The sequence below is a fragment of the Corvus brachyrhynchos genome, unplaced genomic scaffold (assembly GCF_000691975.1).
Source record: "Corvus brachyrhynchos isolate BGI_N302 unplaced genomic scaffold, ASM69197v1 scaffold21, whole genome shotgun sequence".
Classification (NCBI taxonomy): Eukaryota; Metazoa; Chordata; class Aves; order Passeriformes; family Corvidae; genus Corvus; species Corvus brachyrhynchos.
The window spans coordinates 5,036,310-5,048,209 of record NW_008236924.1 but is presented as its reverse complement, the minus strand read 5'-3'; the positions used below and the strand labels follow the sequence as shown (position 1 = coordinate 5,048,209).

The 11,900-nt window shown below is 41.0% G+C and overlaps 1 long non-coding RNA gene across 1 annotated transcript; it reads left to right on the top strand.

Moving 5' to 3' along the window:
• The first annotated feature begins 499 nt into the window (after positions 1-499).
• LOC108445175 lies at positions 500-5,611 on the top strand. The gene is made up of 4 exons (XR_001859930.1): positions 500-647; positions 2,102-2,204; positions 4,333-4,379; positions 4,763-5,611. It is a non-coding gene; the product is annotated as an uncharacterized LOC108445175 (long non-coding RNA).
• Positions 5,612-11,900: the final 6,289 nt, after the last annotated feature.

Here is an 11,900-nt window from a genome sequence, read left to right as displayed (position 1 = left end):
AAGTATTGTCTTAATTGTATGTACCAGGAATAGCAGGGCCAGCAGGAACCGGGGGCGGGGAGGGGGGTGATTCTTCCCCTGTTCTGGGCACTGGTGAGGTCACGCCTCGAGTGCTGTGTCCAGTTCTGGGAAAAAGAGGAAATTAAAAGCTCCCAGAAGCCTGTTATCTTAATGTGGGGGTGCTGTGCAATTTTGAAATCTGTTTTGTGGCATTTGAGAGACATCCACTTGCCCCAGGGTTATAATGGAGTAAAGAAGGGGACAATCTGCAGGATGTAAGGATTGACATCCTATAATCTGCTGGGACCAGAAATAAAGATCCCTCTGGAATCATAGAATGGTTTGGGTTGGGAGGGACCTTAGAGATCATCCAGTTCCACTTCCTTCCTAGGGACATCTTCCACTAGACCTGGCTGCTCAGAACTCCATCCAACCTGTCTTGGACACTTCCAGGGACAGGGCCCCCACAGCTTCTCTGGGCAACCTGCGCCAGTGATCTACAGCTTCCTTAGGAATGTATTGTAAATACTCAAAAAAAGCTTTTTAAACTCTTTCTAGGTGACCCACAAGAGGCTAAGACTGACACCTTTGACTTTCCCATCCCTTCAAGAAACGTTGATAAAGTCATTAAACGAAAGAAGAAAAAGGTATGAAGTGTGGGAGCTCAATTAGCTGCCTTGGCATTTGAGAAGGCTGCTTGTTCTCTGTGTGTGAGAGCATGAAGCAGATTAAAAGATGGAATTGGTAGCCTGTTACTGAAAACCTTACTTACAGAAAAGAAAAAAAGGTATTATCTTCCCTCTCTGGAGGCTTTAAAATTCTGGCTCTTATTCAATAAAGCACTTAAGTGTGTGCTTACCTTGAAAAATGAGAGTATGCTGTTGACTTAAAGCCTGTACTGAAATGCTTTGCTGGATTGGGGCCAGGGTGCAGCACACCTTGCTGGGTGAAACCCAGCAGGAGAAAGCTCTGCAGCTCCTCTTCCTCTCATGTTTTAAACAAAGAAATCCCATGGGTTGCAAATAAGCGAAGGCAGGAATCTGAGCTATTAACACCATCCTTGTAGCAATGCAGAATTACTTTCTGCTTCACAAACATGTTTCTGTTCCTGTTCAGTAGTTCGACAAAGGCTTGAAATTTTAAGAGGGACATTTATTAAGCAGTTACTCATTATGAGATTCTGTAATGTGTGAAGTACAAGTAATCAGCTAGACTAGAACAGAGTTATGTCATAGATATTTGATTTAAAAACAGCAAAATGCTACCAACTGCAGAGGAACAGCTAATAACATCCCGGAATACGGCTCTCCTGGTGCATTGAATAGTCTTCAAAAACAATGAGGAATATATATTATGTTTTAGCAATAAATGTCCTCAAGAAAGGAAATTGTGTTTAGATTTAAGCAAGTTTCTCAGATAAGGTCCAGCAAAAGTCCAAACATCAGCATGTCAATAGCCATTTCTGTTTGTTAGGCCACCTTTGACTGAATGCTTTTGTCCACAATTCCAATTTAATCTTTTCAATGTACAAGTCTGAAACATGCCCACTACAGACAGAGCTTTATGCCTCTAAAGTAAAGGTTTTCAACATCTATAAAACAGATTAATATGGATTTGATATGGAAAAGGGCAACACTGTTGCTATTCTGGAATCTGAGTTTGGGGCCTGAGTTATGCTGCTGCTGAGGGACCACATGGGTAAGTTTTTGTTCCTGGAAAAATAAGCAATCTTATTTTTTCCCCCCATTTTGGATGACTTTGAAGAGAGCTTAATGGCTCTACACACGTTTTCATAAGCTCTGCTTATCTAGAAGGGCACTTCTCAAGTCCTGGATAAGCACAAGAGTTCCAGGCAAGAAAGGAGGGGAGACCTCATGAGAAAAATCATGGAGGAAGTTTTGTTTCTGACTTTTAAATAGAGGTGATTCTTCCATACATCCCATGCATACATATATATATATATATATCCCTTCTTCTCTTCCCTCCCAGTCCTCAACAAAAAAACCCATCTGGACTTCATAGTCATTGTGGGGAATTTAAAGTTCTGCCCTATGGATGTTTTAATGCAAACTCTTTATATGCTTCACATTTCATCTTTCAGTACAAAGTTTGGCACAAGGTCTGGAGAGTGATTTCAAAAATGCTTGAGGAAAATGAAAGGTTCAGAAGTCGCCTGTTGAGCTGCAGCCAGTTTAATGAAGCAGGTAGGAAATGAACTGATTTTATTTTACTAGAGAAAACACATTATCAATACAAGTGAAGATCCCAAGGTTTAAGGTCCATTCAGCTGTTTGTTTTGGGTAGTAGGTGTTACAAATCACAAATGGAATTCATTCCATATTTTAGGCACTTCCAGCTTTTTTGGAAAAAACCCTTTTGTTTCATGGAGACTCTTGTATGTATTAGTTTTCAGGAAGGACAGTGGAAGTGTTTGCTGCAGCCTGACATTAAAGACATGCACATAAATCATCTGCAAGATTTTCTGAACATGTGAAATACGTAATTAAACTTATTCACAGATGGGTCTGAGGCGGTATTTGTATGAATAATAATTTATTTTTTCACGTAGGAAAATAGTGGTTGATTTCATACAGACAATAAATAAATTAGATGCTCCCCAAAGGTTGCTGTAACACAATTTAACAAAACCATCAAACATGTTCTCACTCTGTGCCCTGAATGCAGCTCTTTCATTACTGGAAAATGACTTGGGAATTAAAACTGGTGCTCTGCATTCAGCCAATTTCAATTAGAGGCATTGTAGCTGCTGCACAATTTAAGATAATACAGTGTATGCTTACAAGTGGAATTGGAATTTCTGGCCTCACAGTTGGATGAATTACTAGGAAAAAGAATATACTAATCCATGAAAAGCTACCAGGCAAGTAAAAAATGCCATGTTCACTCACAGCACTTTTTCTTTGCTTGCTTTGCTGCTGCTGGATGTTTTCCACATGGGGGCATGTTAGGGTGTATCCCAATGTGTAGGACCACTCCTGCTAGTGTCTTATTCTGTAAAATGTTGGATTAGATTTCCACATATGTAACAAGAAAACACTCCCACAAAATTTTTCTTCATGAGAACAAAAGAAGTGCAATTCTGGTTCAGAACAGAAATCTCTACCCCAGTGGATGTTATTGAATAGGAGAAGAAATTCCACAGTGTGCTTCAACAACTTATTCCGCAATTATTGTGCAAATACTCTGCATTGTGTGGAAAAACACTTCTTCCGTTGGCTTCAAACCCAATTCCTGATTAATTCTGGAATTATGACATGACATTAATTATCCATTATGTGCTGTTCATATTCTTTATATCAGTCGAGGTTCCATTGGCCTCTGTGACATTTCTGTGCTAAGAAGTTCCAATCTAATAAATCTCTCCTCCCATGGAAACTGTTCCATGTGCTTTCTCCCACAGCTGAGATCATTGCAGAAGTGTTTGTGCACAGCTATTAATGTATATGTTGGATATATATCTATGTTTAAGACACACATATATCCATGGATGTGTAGGACAGTGAATTTAAAAAAAAAAAAATCTTTCTGGATTTATATTTGCTTGATTTCAAGAGAAAGGAGAACAAGTGTCAAGAAAAAAGGAGGAGAAATCTTTAATAGATTATTAGATTTCAAGTTATTTTAAGAAACCTCCCCCCAAAATTCTGCTTATATATGATTTCCTGGGTGGATTTGCCATCTTACCATAATGGCTGCTTTCCTGTTATGGGCACACAATGTGCTGTTTAACCTTGGATCTATGGACAGGGCCTGTCCCCTTTTCAGCCACTCATTTCTTTTTAGAGAAAGAGCATTTTCTTTATATATAACTTCCAGTGACTTAAAAAACCTCACCAACCAACCAATCCCTCCCCCTCGCCTCTTACTCTAGCCTTAATTGTAATTTTACCCCATTTCTCAGGAGCTTTAATTGAGAATCTCCTATTAAGCCCTATTTCAGTGAAAACCATCAATTCTAACACCTTCTTTCTAATTAGCAGACTTTGCACAACATCAAATCTAGCACAAGTCTCCTATTGATCTGAGTTTTTCATTAATCAAGAAGCAAATGGAATAATTCTAGCACATATTTAGATATGGATCAACAAGTCTGAATAAACTGGGTTCATTTTTATCTTCTTTTTTTCCCTAGATTACTAAAGCCAGAAAATTAATGCTGCATTTTATTGCCTCTATAAATAGTCTTTTTGAGAGAACAAAAGTCTACTTGAATTTTAATGCTACCTATTTACTCCTTGGAATGTTGCAATTAAGATTAGATTCCATGTGACTGCAAATGATGATTTTCCTCCACCTGATGTTCTCCTGCAGGCTCTGACAGGATCCAGAGGTCACAGAATGGGGCATACCTGGACAGGGTATGTAGGCAGTCCATTAAAGGCCAAAGAAAAAGCTAAAATAAGCAAATTAATAATATTAAAAACACGCACTGATCTTGTTTAATGTTATTATAATAAGTGCCAGTTATATTCTAAAGTATTACTGACATTGAGCTCAAATATTTTCAAGATTTCAGTGATGTTTGGGGACCAGAACAGCTCCATCCTCACAGGGAGGGCTCTGCCCTTTGCCAAGGCAAAGGGAGGTGGATTTTGCCTTCTTCTTGATCTAAATCCTTCCACGATGGTCGAGAGTACAATCTGAAGAATCTGAACAGTCTTTATTTGTCCCACTTGATACAGATTTTTATTTTATATTAATGGGAACGTACCAACTCACTTTTATCACTTTTTTTCTCTAGGACGAGTTCATCTTTGGCTGGGTGTAGCAGGAAAAGAAAGGAATATTCAGCCCCAATGGAAATAAAAAAGTAGTGAAAGCTTTTATTTTGATCTAGTTCTTCCTGGAGTCAGTGCAAGATTGCAAAGTGACTTCAGGGAACACAGGTTCTCTGTTGTTTGCTTGGTGTTTGTGCTTCTGCTGTTTAAGAGGTTTGTTTTTACAGTGGCTTAAACAGCTCTGTTGCAAGATATTTATCTCAAGCCATTAAGGCTGGTGTTTTACTGAGCTATTAGTTTCAGAAAGCTTTTTAATAAGCATAATATTGTGACAGTTTGCTTGCAAAAGAAGAGATACACATTTAGTGTTGTCTCTGTATTTATATCTTTTATTTTTGTAGCTTGTCAGGATAATAAACACAAATTCAGAAAGGCAGAGCTCCTCAACAAGAAATAAACCCTCACTTTCCTTTCTTCCTGATTTGAATAAATTTGACTTTATGATATTAAAGTATTACACAATAACCCCCTCTGTTCTTTCATCCATTTCTACATGAATCTCAGCAAGTATTTTGAATATGAAACCAGGTGAATGTTTTCTCTCTCCCCGTTCATCCTGAGGCTCATAATGGTACCATCACAATCACGAGGCGTTGTTTATCTACCTGACTTCAATAACACAATATAATTTTCTTCTGTTATGCAGCTTAATACTTGAACTCTTGATTGACTGTTAAAGCCTTTTAAGCCAGCAAATTGTGTAAATGGAACATGAAAACTGCATAAAAATAGTTATGTTCATCTTGGAGTAAAACATTCACCTGTCACAGTGAGGCGTCCTTGCTTTCAATAAAAAGATTGTTTTCTCCTGGCATAATGCCTTGGTGTTTGCAGATATAATGACTGCAGTGTCAGAGTGTTGAGCTTTAATAACATGCTGGTGATTGTGTCATTAAGCAGCAAAGCATTTGGAAAGGTTTCATCTCGGTTTTCTTCATAGTAGAACTGCAAGTGGGGAACTGGAAAGTGCCTTTTCAGGGACAGCTGCGGCGTCAAGGTTCTCTTCTGGTTTGTGGTTGAGTAATATTCGGATTTTACTTAAAATAGTTGACATTTCAGCTTGGAAAAGGAAATGAGAAGGCAAAGTATTCAATCAAGACATGATCATTTTTCTGGCAGAGCAAAAATGTCATAGTTCTTTGGTATTTTCCGAACACGTTTAGAGTCACACGTGGGATTTTGGGGGGTTTGGGGGTTTTTTGACTAAACGAGACTATCTCCCTGTCCCCACAGTTCTATCAATGAAATGTTTGCATGGGGAGTTATTTAGTTTATAATCCTGGTTTGTAAATTGTAGAGTTGTTGCTCTAATGTTTCTTTTCTTGTAAACTGCAGCTGCAGTTGGTACTTTACTGGCACAGACTTCAGGGGCCCTGGAAACACTTTTCTTCCAGATGCATAATTGCTGCTTTAACAGGATAGATGAGGTGCATTAACCTAAAGCTCTGAATGAATTTTAGCCAAGACATTAAGATTCTTTGGATAAATACAGACCTCTGTCTGTATGACTGTTTTAAAAGAAATTATAAAAGATAAGTGTGGCACTAAATCATCCCTATGTGCATCCTTCAGTCTAAAGGGTCTGTGTGGTGATGATGAGATAATTAATTGGTTGGAATCTACTGACCAAGAACTTTCATTTGGCAGTACTTTGAAAAGGCTCTTACATTTCAAATCACTTTGGGTCAGAACAGCTGTTGCAGTGGGGAAAAATGCGGATTCACATTCAATTTTTGACTTTTTGGGTGATAAATTTCAGCTTTCTGCTGTAGTGACCAGATTTCAAAGGTACAGTTGGGAACAAGGGTTATCAGAGCAGTTAAACTGCTGAAAAAAGGGCCTGGAGAAGAACCCAGCTCAAGCTCTGCAAACCAGACCACCATCCTCATCCACCCAGACCTCCGTGCATTCTTTTTTTAATTCATGTGATCATTTAAGTACCAACTGCAAAAGAAAAGTAGTTGTAGTGCTGCATTGAAATATCTTGCATGTTCCAAGTAAGTAACGTGCTCAACAAGGAGAAAAAGGGTTGGATAAACATGAAAATATTTATTGAAACCCTCCTTGTTAAAAGGAGTGAGAAGTAAATAAGGGACCCTCAGGGCGCTGGATCACAGAGGAGAGACTCAGAAAAGAACTGATTCTGCTCTGAAGTCCTCAATCATCACTGCAGAACCAAGAGCAAGTGTCACACTGTCCTGCTGTGGCTCCTGGGCAGCACTGCTGTTCCTTCACATTCTTCAAAATGCAGATCAGTTACCTGAAGTTTTTAATAACAAATCTCCCTTGGAGTGTGAACTGAAGCAGATGTGCAAATACAGAGGTCACACTTTGTCTTTGCTTTGCCTTGTTCTCAGCGCATAATTTACCTTTCTACACAGAACACAAACTCCAGCTTATTCTAGAAGTTTGACATTTCTTTGTCTCAACTCTGTGAACAGCTGCCAAGAGATCTGAGGAGGTTCCTTGTGGTACAGAGGTGGGAGGGAGCAGCCAGGGCATGCAGAGTAGCCAAAGGCATTGCTGCTGAACTTCTGTTATCTGTTAATAATGGTGTCAGACACTTGTCTCATGATCCAAAAGCTGGTCTGGATAAGCTCTTTTCCCTGTGTGTCATAAATGCAAGTGACTTTGGCTGAAGGTAAGCAGTGGAGAGTAAAAGCCTTTGGGGTTTGTATCACTATTCCATGCTAGCTGGAGATTGATGGGTCAAAGTTTAGCTGGAAATAGAACATCCTGGCATGTTTTGGTTGAAGTTATCCCATTCGGGGAGTTCTTGCCTGGTTCCTGGAGCAGCTCGACCCAGGCAACTCTGCCTTGGAGTTCTCTGTACAGGGCTTGGGAGCTCAAAACTCCAGCTGGTGGCCTTGGGCTACGACTTCCAGTGGCTGTAAAGCTGGAAGGAGGGAAGTGCTGGGAGCCTGAACTCCACAGTGATTTCCATGTCTGGAAGCACTGAGAGGCTTGGCTGAAGCTGGACTGCCGGAGCTCCTGCACTCCCTGCTGTGGAGCTGTGGCTCTGGGCAGCCTTCCCCGGGTGTCCTCAGCATCCAGGCTGCACAGGAGCCAGGGAGCTTCAGGAGCTCCCACAGCTACTGTGTGGAGCTGCTGTGTGCAGATGCTGCTGCTGCTGCTGCCAGAGACGATGTCACCGATCAGCTGCAGCCTTGAGAACTTGGGAGTTGTGTTTTGGAAGTGTTTTGATGTTTCTGAAGTGACCTTTCTGGGAATTTCCAGTTTGTGGGCATTTTCAAAAGGGTTTGTTTCCTGCTTGATTTGGCCCAAAGCCACCAATTCAGATAAGACCTCATTTCCTGCAGGCTGGAGGCTTGGCTTGCCCAGCAGCTCTTCTGCTCATGCCTCATCTGCTCTGGAGCTGGGATGAATTAGATTCCTGTGTCCCACCAACTGAGGCTCTGCAGTCCCATGGCCTCTGAGGTTATCGTAACTTGGCCATTACAACATAATCAATCACCAAGGTTAATAATATTTCACTGCTGATTCCTTCCATGAAAAGATTTCAGCTCTGAAGCAAAACTTGAGAGCAGGCGGTGGAGTTTCCAACATGGTTTGATTTTGGGAATGTAGAAGGTGACCTTTATCTTCACTGAACATTTACATCCAGTAAATGTCTTTGTCTTTAGGGCCCTCCCTGGTAGTCAATGTGCATGTTTTAACTTCAAAGCTTCTAATACAATTTTGCATGGACTCTGACTAAGGAATAGCCTTCAGCAGGCAGTTGAATTGTAGTTTTCTTTTTCTTTGGGAGAGGGAAGTGACTGAAAGCAAATTTTGGGCATATATGACATTTTGCCTGTGCAGTAGGCCCTTAAATATAAAGCAGAACAGAACTTTGATTTATAGCTCTTGTAAATAATTCTCAGTGACATACATGGGCAGGTTTGTGTATTATGTTTATTTTCATTGCATAAGCACTTGTATAACTGTGATGGTTGGAATTTGCATAAAAACCAAACCAGCCATGGATGGGTTTCACATCATGGGCTTTCCAGCAAACTGAAGCAGCAGGAGAATCCATGGCTTAAGTGCAGTTTTACTTTAGGAGGAAAAGAGCAAGTTTTATTGAAGTATATTACAGCCAGAGTGGATTTTTAATAAATATTCACAGGAAGTTTCTCACTCGTTAGTGACAGCATCAGGACCCTCTCGTCTGAGGCAGAAAAATTCACATTTGAAAGCTTCAGCCTAAGGAAAATTAATGTGTGTAGCTGCAGTTTCATTTTGTTGGGAGAAAAGTTTGGAGGTCCCCGAGATAAAAAAGAATATGGCTTGATCCAGGGAGGGTGAATACCTCCTGGAAAATGCTGAGTGCTTTGACCTCCCAGTGACTGTGGCACCTCTTTTATCGTGTCTCTTGTGCTGAATATGTGAAGCAGATTAAGAGAGGATCTCTTCTTCTTTCTCTAAATTTGGACCCCACGTTTGTGTCTCACCCGAGGGGCTCAGCTGAGCTGTGGATGTTGCTGGGCTGGGCTGTGAAGAAATCTGATTTGTGTCATCTCCCAGAGGTCATGACAAGATCCCTCCGTGCTGGGAATGTGTGAGATTTATTGCAGCCCTGGCAGTCCTGTTTGAGGGGGAACAGAGGCAGATTGAAAGAGCTGTGCTGGAAGGCTCAGGGTGGCACTGACAAATGTTCCCTCTCTTCCAGAATCTTTGTAATCTCCTGTATTTTGAAATGAATAGTAAACTAACGTGGCTTTTAGCTTTTTTCCCTGTTCTGCTGTATGATTGTTTTCTGGTTCCTAATGTGTGTGACAAGAAAACAGTGGTGCTGATGGAACTCTGTGGAATGGATGAGATCCTCACAGCAGTGACTATGAGTAGTTAGACCCCGCTTAAAATGGACATGGTCACTTTTTACACCTCCTGGTATTTTAAATTCCTTCAGCTACAGAAAGGGTAAAAAATTTTGAGTATGGTGCTAAGTTGTCTGTGATCTCCCAAGGAAACTGTACTGGTTTTTACTGCTGTATTGGACTAATTTTAAAATGAACTCCGGTGAATGTTTGAGAAACAAACAGGATCTTTTGGTAGAACCGTCTGAGGTGGATGATGTTACTCCTAGGATTGCCCTGTCATGACTGTCGTGACTTCCTGAAACTTCGTCCTCAATCAATGCTTATAAGTTTTGTAGTTTCTCTTCTTAGTAACCCCTACTTCCTGTTCACACATTTTCCAAAGCTTTCATTGAAAGCCTGGTCCCAGATTTTCAATATATGGAAACAGATAAAATATTGTTCCTTATATTAATGAGCAGGACCATTATAGGGAAAAATGCTTGGTGTGCAGGAAACATATTTTATGAAGGAAGACAATGAGTGTTTCATAGATCAAGGAGCAAGTGAGTAGAATAATATTCATTAACATTGAAGAGAAATTGATTTATGTGTTCAGGCTTGAAGCGGGGAGAGGCGGAACCGTGCAGTGACTGATGTTTTGTTTACAAGATGCAGAATTTGCAATACACTGAAACCTTTCTACCCAAGCCCTGTTACCCACCCTTCCTCCTGGGTTCAGCTTCACCTGGACTTCACCTTGGGCTTCAGGGGAATCTCAGCTCCAGCACCTGGATCATCTCCTTCCCCTCCTTCTCCCCCATCCTGGGTGTCTGCAGAGCTGTTCCTCTCACACATTCTCACTCCTCTCTCCTGCCTGCAGCTGTGCAGCTTTCCCCCCCATGCTTAAATCTGTTTTCCAGAAGTGTTACCCCCTTGGAGCCACTGTGTGGGACATGGGGGAAGCTTCCAGCAGCTGCTCACAGAAGCCACCCCTGCAGCCCCCCTGCCACACAAACCCAATGCATTAATATATCGTGGGAGACTTATGAAAGGAATAAAGAGAGGCATATATTTTTGTTGACAGAAGAAATATATTGTTTATTCCTCTGGAGTCTCATGTTGCTCATATTGCTGCTGTGTCTTATTGCCTGTCACTGAGCTGTGCTGTGTGGGCGGAAATGTCAGGCTCTGTATTGGCTCTGTAAGAAAATCTGTGTGTTACTCTGATTTCTCATACTCACTTGGGCTTGCTTTAATGTTGTCCCTACAAAATGTTCACTTTTGGGATCTTGCTGGCAACTTCAGACATCTATTTTTGCCATGAAGCATCGTGCTACATAAATTTACTCCTGGTAGTCTCTTTGTTTATTTGTTTGTTTGTTTGTGAGAGAGGGATTTTGCAAAGAGGTATTTTCAAACTGAAATGGGCCACACTGACCCTAAATAGTCACAGGGCTGGTCCAGTCTCCTGGAGGAAATGGAAGTTACTGGATGTAATTCCGAGGGAGGCTTTGGCTATCTCTCTGCTCATCTCCCTCCACCACACTGCCAAAATTCTCAGATGGTGCCACTGGAAAATATTGCTTAAAATGTGCTTCCACCCTGAAAAGTCAAAAGGTAAAAGCAGCATCTGCTCATTTTTTGCAGGTTCTTGCTGCTGGCACTCAGAACTAGAAGGCTTGAGGGGAAAAGTGGCTCCAAGCGCCAGTGCTGGAGTGCTGGCCATGCTGAGCTGGGCTCTCTGGGCCACATGGAATCTCTCCAGCAGAGTTTAGCTCTGATTAGTTATCAGTAGATTTGGAGCTCCAGGAAAGGTGTTTTACAGTGGTAAAATGTACAAAAAGGAAGGGGATTCCCCTCACTGCCCCTTAGGTTTGTTACCATGAAGAGTATTCAGGCATAACCAACAAAAGTTAATATATTAAACTCTGTGAGTTCAACTGAGTAGAGACGAGGAACAAGCAGGTAACCTTATTTGCAACCTTATTTTTTCATGATGGAACCCCAGTCTCCATGGGTTTGCACAGGTGACTCTGGAGATTTCACATCACTGTCTTTGTGAAGTGTTGCTTAAGACCTCTCTTAAGTCAGAGCATCAGCTTAGGTGTCATTAATGTAATTTTGGCTAAGCAGGATATTCATTGCTTGATGTGGATGAAAATTATTTAGTTTTTAGATCACAGGATGCATTTGTAAGCTATGAAAGACATCACTTTGCTTTTCAACAGAGCCCTCAAGTTGGTAATTACCAGCTAAAGGTGGAAAACCACAATGCCATTTTCATGGAGTTGCAATGCAA